This window comes from Lepidochelys olivacea (assembly GCF_965140295.1).
Source record: "Lepidochelys olivacea isolate rLepOli2 genome assembly, chromosome: 20".
NCBI classification, from domain to species: Eukaryota; Metazoa; Chordata; order Testudines; family Cheloniidae; genus Lepidochelys; species Lepidochelys olivacea.
The window spans coordinates 16279291-16292140 of record NC_140430.1 but is presented as its reverse complement, the minus strand read 5'-3'; positions in this window follow the sequence as shown (position 1 = coordinate 16292140).

Genomic DNA, 12850 nt, shown 5'->3' with positions numbered 1-12850 from the left:
TTTTCCCAGCCCCCAAGTGTCATTTTCCTTCCATGTCCTTTTAAGTGGATAGGGTTCTCCAGCAAGCTCTGAGGAATTCAAAGGGATTGCCATGGTGGGGATACTAGCTTGTGAGTGAGCTGGGATGTGGCTGCAGACCCAGCAATTAGAAATATTCAGGATCTGGGCTATCTGCACCTGTTGTTGGATGAAAGAATTGTCACTGTCACTCTGGATTCCCCAGACCCTCAGGACACAGGAGCTGAGGATTAAGCTTCTCAAAGGACACATGTTGGAAGCAGGACCCTTTCTGGTTCCGACAACCCCTTTCGAGGGAACCGCAGTCACGGTTTTACGTCCACCAGGCAGCAGGTGCTAGGCTCACTGCTGCTTCTTGTTTGTTGGGTCCTGCTGCCTGCTTACCCTCTGCTTCTGGCAACCCTTACGAGAGCAGAGATTGTAAGGTATTGCAGGCTGTTCCTCTGTGTCTTCTGGGGTTGAAGCTGGTTCGGCGTGGTCTTGCAGAGGTGCTTGGTCCCCTTGAGGTGGCGCTGGCTTACACTGTGAGGCATGGATCCATGCAGCGATGCCGGATAATTTCACTGCTGTCTGGGTGGTGAGCAGTACCTGGTATGGACCCTTCCACCGGGGTTCCAAGGCGTGCTTCCGAAGGTGGTGCTGCAGGCAGACCCAAGCACCAGGCTCAAGAGTGTGACAGGCAGCAGAGGTGGGTTCCCTCGGCCAAGCTGCTCGCACCTGCGAATGGAAGGAGCTCACAGCTTGCATTAACCCTTTGCAGTACTGGAGGAGCGTGCTGTGAGTTAGGTTTAGGTCTGGGGCTGGGGTAATAGTAACCATTGTTCGCATAGGGCGTCCCATGATGATTTCAAATGGACTCAATTTGTGTCTCTGGGATGGGGGTGACCAAATTTCCATAAGGGCCAGTGGTAAAGCAGCTGGCCAGTTTAACCCTATGGAACTACAGATTTTTGCCAACTTATTTTTAAGCACACCATTTCGCCTTTCAACTGCCCCTGCACTCTGTGGATGGTAAGGGCAGTGCAATAGGTGGGTGACATGTAATACCTGGTTTAGATGTTGAACAATTTTTCCAGTAAAATGTGTTCCCCGGTCACTAGAAAAAGTGGCAGGAATTCCCTTGGTAGGGATAATGTGGTTTAACAGACATTTTGCAACGGACAATGAATCAGCTTTGCGACAGGGAAAGGCTTCAATCCAACCCGAAAACAGACATATTATAACTAAAATGAATTCATATTTCTGACACTTTGGCATTTGTACAAAATCAAGTTGCCAGTGTAGGAAAGGTGCTTGAGGCAAACCCCGGAACCCTTGTGTTACTTTTACAGATTTGCCTACATTGTGGCTTTGACAAGTAACACAAGCGGCACAGTGGCGGGTTGCAAAGGAGCTGAAATGGGGAGCCCACCACCCCGCCTTACTCATAGCAGAGACCATCCCCTCCTTGCCGACATGCGAAACACCATGTAGCAGCGTGTCTAGAGACAGGTAGAGTGAGAGGGGGGCTACAAAGGTACTGGTGGGTGATCGCCAAAGGGAATCAGAATGCAAAGAGCAACCCAAAGCACTCCAGGAGTCTCTCTCTGTTTCTGGGGCAGAATCCTGGAGCTGAGCGAGATGAGACAGGGATGGTGGCGTTACAGAGACAGAGAGGGGACCAAGAAACGCTTCTGGTGAAGGTTTTATAGTGGCGGCATGTTTTGCAGCAGCATCAGCAAGTGCATTACCTTTTGCCACCTCGGTGTCTGCCGCTGGGTGGCCAGTACACTTAACAATTGCCAAGGCAGACGGTAGTAAAACTGCATACAGGAGGGCGGCAATGTAGGGTCCATTCTTGATGGGGTACTAGTAGAGGTAAGAAAACCTCGAGCCTGCCAGAGGGTGCCAAAGTCATGCACAACCCCAAAGGCATACCGAGAATCAGTAAAAATAGTGGCAGAGAGCCCCTTGGCTAGAAAGCAGGCACGGGTTAGAGCAATCAGTTCAGCCACCTGGGCAGAGGTCACAGAGGGTAAGGGCGCAGCTTCTGTGGTCTCAGAGAGAGAGACCACAGCGTACCCTGCAAGAAGGTGGCCTTGGTCATTTCTATAACAGGACCCATCAGTGAATAATACCAGGTCAGAGTTAGGGAGAGGTACATCTGAAAGGTCGGGGCGCGGGACAGTGATAGCAGAGACAGTTGCAAGGCAGTCATGGGGTTCACCATCACTAGGTAAAGGAAGGAGGGTAGCAGGGTTTAACCGGGAGCAGCGCTTAATTGTGATATGTGAGGCTGAAAGCAGCAAAAGTTCATACCTAGTGAGGTGAGCAGAGGAGAGGTGAGCAGTGTTGTGTTGCAGAAGGAGAGTTTCCACAGAATGGGGAACCATGAGAGTGAGAGGAGAGCGGAGGACAAGGGACTCAGATAGCGCGTAGGCAAGGGGATAAACCCTGGGCTACAGGGTCCAAGGTTGCAGAAAAATAAGCCACTGGGCGATTTCTGTCACCGTGCTCCTGAGTAAGAACCCCAAGGGCACAAGCAGATTGTTCGTGACAGAAAACGTTAAAAGGCTTCTCATAGTTAGGTAACCCTAAGGCAGGGGCAGAGGCTAAATTCTGCTTAAGGGAGATGAAAGCAGCATTTGCTTCAAGTGGCCATGGCATGGGGTTAGGTACAGAGGATCGAGTGAGTTCTTGGAGGGACTTGTACCAGGGCTGGATAGAGTGCACGGGAGCCCTGGGAGAGAAGGAAGCCTAGGTATGTGACAGAGGTTTGGCAGAGCTGCAATTTTGTGCGAGAAGCCTTATGACCCTTGTTCGCTAAAGCTGTGAGAAGTGTTAGTGAATCAGTTTCTGAGGCAGACAGAGAGGGGGAGCACAGGAGTAAGTCGTCCACATATTGGATCAGTGTGGATCCTGATGGGAAAACTAGATCAGCAAGATCCCTGGCTAGGGCTTGAGAAAAATAGGATGGACTCTCTGTATACCCCTGGGGAAGGGTAGTCCATGTATATTGCTGACCCTTGTAGGAGAAGGCAAAGAGATACTGGGATTCAGAGTGAACTGGGACAGAGAAGAAAGCGGAGCACAAATCTACAACAGTGAAGTGGGTTGCATTTGGAGGAATAGACGCTAGTATTGTAGCAGGGTTAGGAACCACTGGAAAAGGAGGTATGACAATACGGTTAATAGCTCGAAGGTCTTGAACAAATCACCACAATTTGCCATCAGCCTTTTGAACTGGGAGGATAGGGGTGTTACAGGGGCTGGAACAAGGGACAATAATTCCTTGTTCTTTTAATGCAGATATAACTGGAGCAATCCCAGCCTCTGCCTCAGGATTCAAAGGATACTGAGACAGGAGAGGCAGAGGTTTGGAATTGTCTACAGTAATCCGAACTGGGTCAGTATTTAATCGGCCCACTTCAGATGGGTGAGATGGCCATAGGGAGGAAGGAACCTGAGAGATTAGGTGCTCTAGGGACAGAGTTAAGGGACAGCAAGGGACCGGAGTGGAGAGGGAAGTTTCAGACAGCAGGGAGGCTACAGAATCACATAAGGAAGACAGAGGGATTTGCGGATAGACACCATCTGGGGAGCAGTAAATAGAACAGCCAAGTTTGCATAGCAAGTCCCGTCCCAGAAGGTTTGCAGGGGTGGAATCAGAGAGGAGGAATGCATGCTCCTCAGAGAGGGGACCGACCTGAACAGACAAAGGTTTTGAGAGGGGAAAAGAGGTAGGGATCCCTGTAATGCCAACAGCAGACACAGATCTTCCAGATCGGGGAACCTCAGGCAAGTCAATGGTGCGGATTGTAGAAAGAGAAGCTCCAGTATCAACAAGGAAAGGGAGAGAGAGATCATTTACAGTCAGGACACTGTAGGGGACAGAGGTAATAAGGGAGCTAAAACTTTGTGAGGTTCCCCAGCATCCCGTCATTGTTGGGGTGAAAAATAGGGTTGGGGATCAGCTGGAGGAACCAGCGGGGGGTTCACTTGATTTCCCATACAATTATTAGGTCATCTCGGACACTCTTTTTTCCAGTGTCCAGGCTGTTTACAGTAGTTACAAACCCCAGTTAATCCAGCTCCCTGCCCCCTTCCGCAACCCCGTCCCTGTCGCCGGTGTGGTCTGCTTAATCCTGAATAATGCTGTATCTGCAGAGCCATTAACTTTTGGGAGGACTGTTCCTCTTTTCCTTTTAAAGTGCGGTGGCAATGCTCTGCTACTGTCAGCAATTTGTCCATGGTTTCAGTCTCCCAACCCACACTTATTCGTTTTAACATGCTGCCTGTGGCAGGGAGAAGACCATCAACCAATGCATGTGCCAAGGCCCCCTGCCCATTTACATCGGGCTCTTGTATTCCTGAATGTTGTAGGAAAATATCAGTTAGCTGGGACCTATAGTTGCCTGGGCTTTCTCCTTGCCCTTGCTTACAGCAAGGTATTGCTGTCCAGTTTGTTTTAGGAGACCACACTTTGGGAATGGCTTGATGCAGGCGCTTCCAAAGAGCCATACACCGGTCTCTGTATGCCGAATCTGGGCCAGTTCTTTTTATGGTTGAGTGGCGTGCCTCAGCTGGCCAGTCTGCGGCAGCCAACCATTTTTCATAATAACTGGCAGGAGCTAACAATTTACACAGTTGGAGGAGATCTGTCTCAGAGGGTTCATAGGTTTCACAGATTAACAGAAACGCCTCAGCAAATTTGACAGTTTTCCTGTGGTTTGGGAAAACTTTTAACTATAGATAAAAGTTCCGTATGAGTCCAGGGCTTATAATCCCATATGGACTCACTTTCTCCCATCTTAAGGACTCATAAGGTTGCCACAACAGTTTGATCAGAGTCTCTCATTAACCTCCCATCAGGTTCTCTTTTCCAAGAAGAGATGTCAAGAGAATCTTTGCAGTCTGCTTTGGATTTCTTCTTCATAATATTTTGCAGAGCTGCGAGGCCAATGAGGGTATCTTCTTCACTTTCATTATCTGTAGTCACTGAAGATTTTTCCTTTTCTGATTTCTTATTTGCGCAGGAGTATGGTGGGGGTCGGGTTTGATCTGGATCATTGTACAGGACTGGGCAAAGGGGAGCGCTCAGACTAGTGGTGGGAGAGACTGCATCCAATTGAACTGTTAGTTTTTTGATAGAATTTTTAAGAGAGGTGAGTTTTGACTCAGTCCATCTACAATTTGCCTCTTCCCACCACTGCATGAAGCAGTCTACTTCTCGTCTCTCCAATTTGGTTTTTGGGAGGACGAGTTTGCTTTTTAAAGCATCCACTCGATCCTTGTCCCAAGAACCTAACAGTGGCCACTGTAATTTGGGGTTCTCTAGAGCTAATTTGTACCATTTTTCAAGAAACCTACAAGAGTCCAGACCCCTCCTAAAATACATAAAATAAGCTGGAGTTCCCTTAGGGAACTGTTCTACCTTAGACTTCTGATTACCCATCCAGGAGGACTTCACACAGCGCTCACACAAAAAGGAAATTCGGGCTCAGCAGAGCAGTACCTGGTGCAACACACAGAAAGGAGCCCACAGGCTACTGCCTCAACTGCCCTTGCTTTCACACCAGGGGTTATACCCAAGGCGTGGTGCGGCTACAGCTGTGCAGATTCCACTTATTCAGACCGTGGGGACGGGGACCCCTTGGTCAGCCAGTCTCCGGACAGAGATGGCTCCCAGATTCACACACACACCACGGGGAAGACGGACAGACACAAAGACAAGATAGTCCTCAAACCGGTTAAAGCACAAAAATAATAATTACCTGAGACGTCTGATTCCAGAAGCTGGATCCAAAGACCCCTACCCGAACAGAGTGGGAACCAACAAGTTCAATGGCGTAGACTGCGCTGCTGCTGTGTACCTTTCTGTTTTGTGGAGGATCGCTTGGACTAAGCGTCCAGGCGCCGGCTGCCACGATCGTCCTGCAAGGCAGTCAGGGATCACACAGCCCCAGTGAAGCTGCTTGCCATCTTGGTGGGACCTCCAAATTGTCAAAGTTTGACTCAGACTCACAATTTATCAGACCACTCTGTTTTATTAGAAAAGCTGCTCTGCTAATACATTTAGAAGTGAGCCCCCTGAGTGAGGCTTGTGTCTCTTAATTTATACAGCTTGCTGGAGAACAAGTTACAGAGAAGTTACGGACAAAAGAAGAAAAAGATTTTAGTCATCACCCTTTGAGATCCCTGAGACCAGTCACGTATCTTCAATTACCTGCCACCCTTAACAATCTCCTTTAACAGCTTCCAGTTAACTTAACTAATTGCCCTTCACACCTTCCATTCTGATGCCTGCTTCTTAGATGTGCTGGCTCTATCTTAATTGCTTCTCCATTCAAAAGCTAACTGTCCCTACGTGTGCTCCCTCAGATACTTTGTAACATGTTTTGGCATGCCCTCTCATATACAATGTATCCAGCATGTCCCCTTATACAACGTTATACTTATACAATGTTATACTTCCACACTTCTTACCGCCCTGGGAAATAACAAAAAACTTATTCGGTGGAGTTTAGCTCTCCAAGATTTTGATTTCGACATCCAACACATCTCAGGAGCCTCTAACAAAGTGGCTGATGCACTCTCCTGTGAAAGTTTCCCAGAATCAACTGATTAAAATCATCCTTGAGATGTGGAAAATATTGTTAGTCTTTATGTACTTGGTAGTATATTTAGAGGTGCATGTGTCTTATTAACTTTGTTTTTTCCTAGAGCTCCAGGAAAAAATCCCAGCCAGCATTTTACCCTAGCTGAGATTTGGGGTGTGTGTCATAAATATAAAGCAAAGGGTAAACCCCTTTAAAATCCCTCCTGGCCAGAGGAAAGAATCCTCTCACCTGTAAAGGGTTACGAAGCTAAAGGTAACCTCGCTGGCACCTGACCAAAATGACCAATGAGGAGACAAGATACTTTCAAAAGCTGGGAGGAGGGAGAAAAACAAAGGGTCTGTGTCTGTCTGTGTGATGCTTTTGCCGGGGACAGAATAGGAATGGAGTCTTAGAATTTAGTAAGTAATCCAGCTAGGTATGTGTTAGATTATGATTTCTTTAAATGGCTGAGAAAATAGCTGTGCTGAATAGAATAAATATTCCTGTCTGCGCGTCTTTTTTGTAACTTAAGGTTTTGCCTAGAGGGATTCTCTATGTTTTGAATCTAATTACCCTGTAAGGTATCTACCATCCTGATTTTACAGAGATGATTCCTTTTTACTTCTATTAAAAGTCTTCTTGTAAGAAAACTGAATGCTTTTTCATTGTTCTAAGCTCCAAGGGTTTGGGTCTGTGGTCACCGATGCAAATTGGTGAGGATTTTTACCAAATCTTCCCCAGGAACTGGGGTGCAAGGGTTGGGAGGATTTTGGAGGGAAAGACGTGTCCAAACTCCATTTTTTTGGGAACCCAGATAAAAGTTTGGTGGTGGCAGTGGAAGTCCAGGGGCAAAGGGTAAAATAGTTTGTACCTTGGGGAAGTTTTAACCTAAGCTGGTAAAAGTAAGCTTAGGAGGTTTTCATGCAGGTCCCCACATCTGTACCCTAGAGTTCAGAGTGAGGAAGGAACCTTGACAGCTGGAGACAATGAAACCAGCTGGGAACCCAGGGGAGGTGGAGCCTGTGCAGAGGGTTTGCACAGGAGGCAGGATGCCTGGGGGGACATGGCTTTGGGATTCAGGATCCTGGGCTCCTGGGCAGGTGTCAGTCTCTTTCTGCTACTGCAGTTGGAGGGAGGGGGATTGCAGGGTGTGATGGGATGAAATCCATGTTGATGAGTGACCCTGGTCGGAGCAGAGATCTCTCCAGTCTATCATGAGCCAACCCCTCAGGTCAGGAGTTTCTGTGGGGCTGGAGAAAAGGGATGGGGACCTGAGGGGCTCTTCCTTTGCTCCATCACCTTGGATGGTGTCTGCTATCATCAGTTGCTAATGGACACAGCATCACATTGGGTCCCATTCTTCTCTCACTGTTGATCTCAGCCAAGTCAATGGAAAGCAGAAGTGTCACTCTCCCGAAAGCTCCTGAATCAAAAGGGTTGTGAAGTGATGCAAGAATAGTCACATCTGTTTTTTGCTATACTTGCTCAAGACTAGCCCTACCCTGAGATGGGCCAATCACCTCCAGGAGGCACTGGTGAGCAACCTCAATTCCTTCTGTGTGAGGGGAACTCCGCGTTTCCCAGGGGACACTCAGAACCTCACAAACTCTCTAGCAAACACATGGAACTTGGAGTTTGGAGGAGGCTCATAGACTTTAAGGTCAGAAAGGACCATTATGATCATCTAATCTGATGACCAGCACAACGCAGGCCACAGAATCTCACCCACTCACTCCTGTAACAAATCCCTGACCTACGTTTGAGCTATTGAAGTCCTCAAATCGTGGTTTAAAGACTTCAAGGTGCAGAGAATCCTCCAGCAAGTGACCTGTACCCCACACTGCAGAGGAAGGCGAAAATGCCCCAGGGCCTCTGCCATTCTGCCCTGGAGGAAAATTTCTTCCCAACCCCAAATATGGCGAAACCCTGAGCATGTGGGCAAGACTGAGCAGCCAGACACCCAGGAACGAATTCTCTGTAGTAACTCGGATCCCACCCTATCCAGTATCCCATCACAGGCCATTGGGCATATTTACTGCTAATGGTCAAAGATCAATGAATCAACAAATTAGGCTACCCCATCATACCATCCCCTCCATAAATTTATCAAGCTTAGTCTTGAAGCCAGATTTGCCTCCACTGCTCCCCTTGGAAGGCTATTCCAGAACTTCACTCCTCTGATGGTTAGAAACCTTCGTCTAATTTCAAGTCTAAACTTCCTGATGGCCAGTTTATACCCATTTATTCTTGTGTCCACATTGGTACTGAGCTTAAATAATTCCTCTCCCTCCCTGATATTTATCCCACTGATAGATTTATAGAGAGCAATCATATCTCCCCTCAACCTTCTTTTGGTCAGGCTAAACAAGTCAAGCTCTTTGTGTCTCCTTTCATAAGACAGGTTTTCCATTTCTCGGATCATCTTAGTAGCCCTTCTCTGTACCTGTTCCAGTTTGAATTCATCCTTCTTAAACATGGGAGACCAGAACTGCACACAGTATTCCAGGTGAGGCCTCACCAGTGCCTTGTATAACGGTACTAACACCTCCTGATCTCTACTGGAGATACCTCAACCCAGGACTGCATTAGCTTTTTTCCTGGCCACATCACATTGGCGGCTCATAGTCATCCTGTGGTCAACCAATACTCCAAGGTTTTTTTCCTCCTCTGTTACTTCCAAGTGATGCTTCCCCAGTTTAGAACAAAAATTCTTGTTATTAATCTCTAAATGCATGACCTTGCACTTTTCACTATTAAATTTCATCATATTACTCCAGTTTACAAGGTCATCCAGATGTTCCTGTAGGATATCCCAGTCCCTCTCTGTATTGGCAATACCTCCCAGCTTCGTGTCATGTGCAAACTTTATTAGCACATTCCCACTTCTTGTGTCAAGGTCAGTAATAAAAAGATTAAATAAGATTGGTCCCCAAACCGATCGCTGAGGAACTCCACTGGTAACTTCCTTCCATCTTGATAGTTCACCTTTCAGTTTGACCCGTTGTAGTCTCCCCTTTAACCAGTTCCTTATCCACTTTTCAATTTTCATATTGATCCCCATCTTTTCCAGTTTAGCTAATAATTCTCCATGTGGAACTGTATCAAATGCCTTACTGAAACTGAGGTGAATTAGATCCACTGCATTTCCTTTGTCTAACAAATCTGTTACCTTCTCAAAGGAGGAGATCAGGTTGGTTTGGCACAATCTACCTTTTGTAAAACCATGTTGTATTTTGTCCTAATTACCATTGACCTCAATGTCCTTAACTACTTTCTCCTTCCAGGCACCTGGAAGTCAGTCTGTGTGCACATGGCTGGAAGTCTATCTGTGGTGGTCACACATCTGAAATAATTGTCTTGATAAAAAAAAGCAGTTTAGTTTTACAAGCATGGAATCCTCTCCTGTTATTACCCAACATGCAGTACATGAAAACTGGTGGCTGGGGTCTGCCTAGTGAGACCCGCAGCTCAGAAGAGTGTGTTTAACAGAAAAAACAAAGCAGCACCTAGAAACGGAGCAAACAGCCACTAAACCAATTCCTGCTCCAGGGCTGGCTACTTCACAAGGAGTAAGTACCACAGGCACTCACTCCCAACCAACAGGTGAGGGACTGAGCAGTGATCCCAGGAGTGAGTAGGAGCAGGGAGGTGATTTCACCTTTGCATATGGCATTAAGGAGGCATAAACTGGAATACTGCCTCCCATTCTGAGGTCCACATTTGGAAAAGGATGTTGAACAATTGGAAAGGGTGCAGAAAAGAGCTACAAAAATGATTCAAGAGCTGAAGAAATGCCTGACAGTGAGAGCTCAATCTGTTTAGCATATCAAAATGAAGATCAAGAGGGGAATTTGCCAGCTCCTGAGTCTTCAAATCCAGACTGGCTGCCGTTCTGGAAGATGCTTTACTCAAGCACCCCTTACTGGGCTCAATAGAGGGTAACTGGATGAAATTCTATTGTCTGTGTTACACAGGAGAGGAGACTTGATGATCTAATGATCCTTTTTGGCCTTAAAATCTGTGACTCTGAACAATTCCTCTTGGCGCAGGCACACCAGAGAATCTAGCCCTGTGAATCTAAGGATGTTTCACTGTCAGGACAGCATCTCAGTTGGTGGAACATTCATATTGGAGGGACCAGAAGTAATTGCAAATTACATCAACTTAGACCCTTCTGGACTCTCCTAATCCACCCCTGAATTCATCCCACTGACTTCATTCCACTCACTGGACAGAGTCCTGTCACCTCGGCTTCCCATGGCGACTCAGAGGCTATCAGGAAAGGACGAGCGCTGAGGCTTCTGAGCTTTGCAGATCCCTTATCTCAGAAAAACAAACACAGGAAGCCAACCTGATGTACATCTTATTACATGCCATCATATCAGCCAAAAGTATTGCAGACAGGAAAGAGCTATCTTCCCACCCTGCCTTGCTCACACTTCCTGCTGCCCCACCACACCGCCCAGCCTGGGCCCCTCATAATCATTTGCTTCCCCAAGTAACTTATTCCTCATGGGTGAAATTTACCACAGAGCAGAGGGCTCAGCACCATTAGAGTCCTGGCCTCAACGGAACGTACGTAATGCCCAGACTGAACATTGAAATCTCAGTCCATTCTGATGGTAAGCAGTGTCTTGGGGTCTTTAACTATTCATCCTAAGGCAGTACAAATATAATGCTTAGGTCACTTATATACACTCTCCTAAACCCAGGAATACACTTACTGGAACGTAACATATCTTAATAAAAACCCAGACCTTCATCCAGATGGCAGTGTGGCTCCTTATCAGTGAGATGGTTATCTCAGCTATGATTATAGCTCACATCTGCAACTATCTCCTTCAAGAAACAGATTGTCAATGCTCTAGATCCCCAACTGGTGTCAGTCAGCATCGCTCCATTGAAGTCAATGTGGCCAGATCCCCAGCTGGTTAAATGGGCAAAGCTCCTTTGGAGTCAACACACCTGTTAGGGGGCTTATTCCTTCACCCACTTACTTCCCTGGTCCTTCTCGCAGGAACAGAGCAACAATACCCAAAGTCCAAAGGTGCAAACAATTCGATGGTTATTGGGGTGAACTTCCAGCAAGCATGATTCCAGTTTCCTTCCTTAGTATCCTCCTTCCCAGCTCTGACACCACAGAGCCTTACACCTGTGTCCCTGTTCCGATTCCTGCCCTTAGCCAAACAGGATTCCAGTTTCCCCACTCCCATTCCCTGTGCCCATCTCCCCCTTTAGCAAAACATGATTCCAATTTCCTTACCCCCATTCCTCCCCACCCCCAACCACTTCCTGACTGACTGCAGACTATATAGTAAAACTTGAGTTCTGCTTTGCTATACCTTAACTAATCATGTTCCTGAAATTTAACTAACCAATCCTAACATATTGTAACATGATTATGTAACCAATTATATCCCACCACCTTAATTAGTTTACAGCCAGCAAAATTAATTATGCAGCAGACAGGAACAATCACAGAACCAGACAGAGATTATACAGACAAACAATAGCAAAGTGGGAACTATAATGACAAAACAATACAGAAGTGAGGATTTCACATCTCAGCTAGTGATAAGTGAGTTCTTGCCAGACAGGATGCTATCAAACTAAGTTTCCTTTTACATCTTCTAGGCACTTCCCTTTCTCTGGAGGCGGTAGGCATTATCAGGACAGGATTGTGTTCCTAACAGCCCAATAGCACCTTATTTCAATGTGACTAGTTTGGAATGTGAGGAGGTGACCGGTCGCTTCCCAGCTTATGGCTGCCTCTGCTGCTTAGCCAAAGGCCTTAGCCTAAGAACAGGGCCTCAGACTGTCACAGTAAGAGAAGGCCCTTACACCGGCAAACAGTGATTTTGATTCTTTTATACCTCTATAATTAGCCAAGTGATAAGAATACATCTAAATTCTTAGAGTATAGGCCTTTACAGACAGACCTGAATATCTATATCCTAACACCCATTCACACCAGCTGAGGATCTGGCCTTGTATGATGAACTTCCACACACTTGGGCGTAGGGTCATGCCCAGAACTAGGGCAGGGACGAGATGGGGTAATTAACGAGAATGAAGAAGCTCTTCAGAAGTGTTCTATGTCTAACCTGGGGGAGTTAAACTCAGGCTCAGCACAGAGGCTGTTTGAGCCAAAACACTGAGCTGATGCAGGAGACCAAGCCCAGACTGCAAGGGCTAGTGAGGCTCCCAGCATAGGCTGAGCTTCACGTCCCCCACACAACACAGACCACACACTG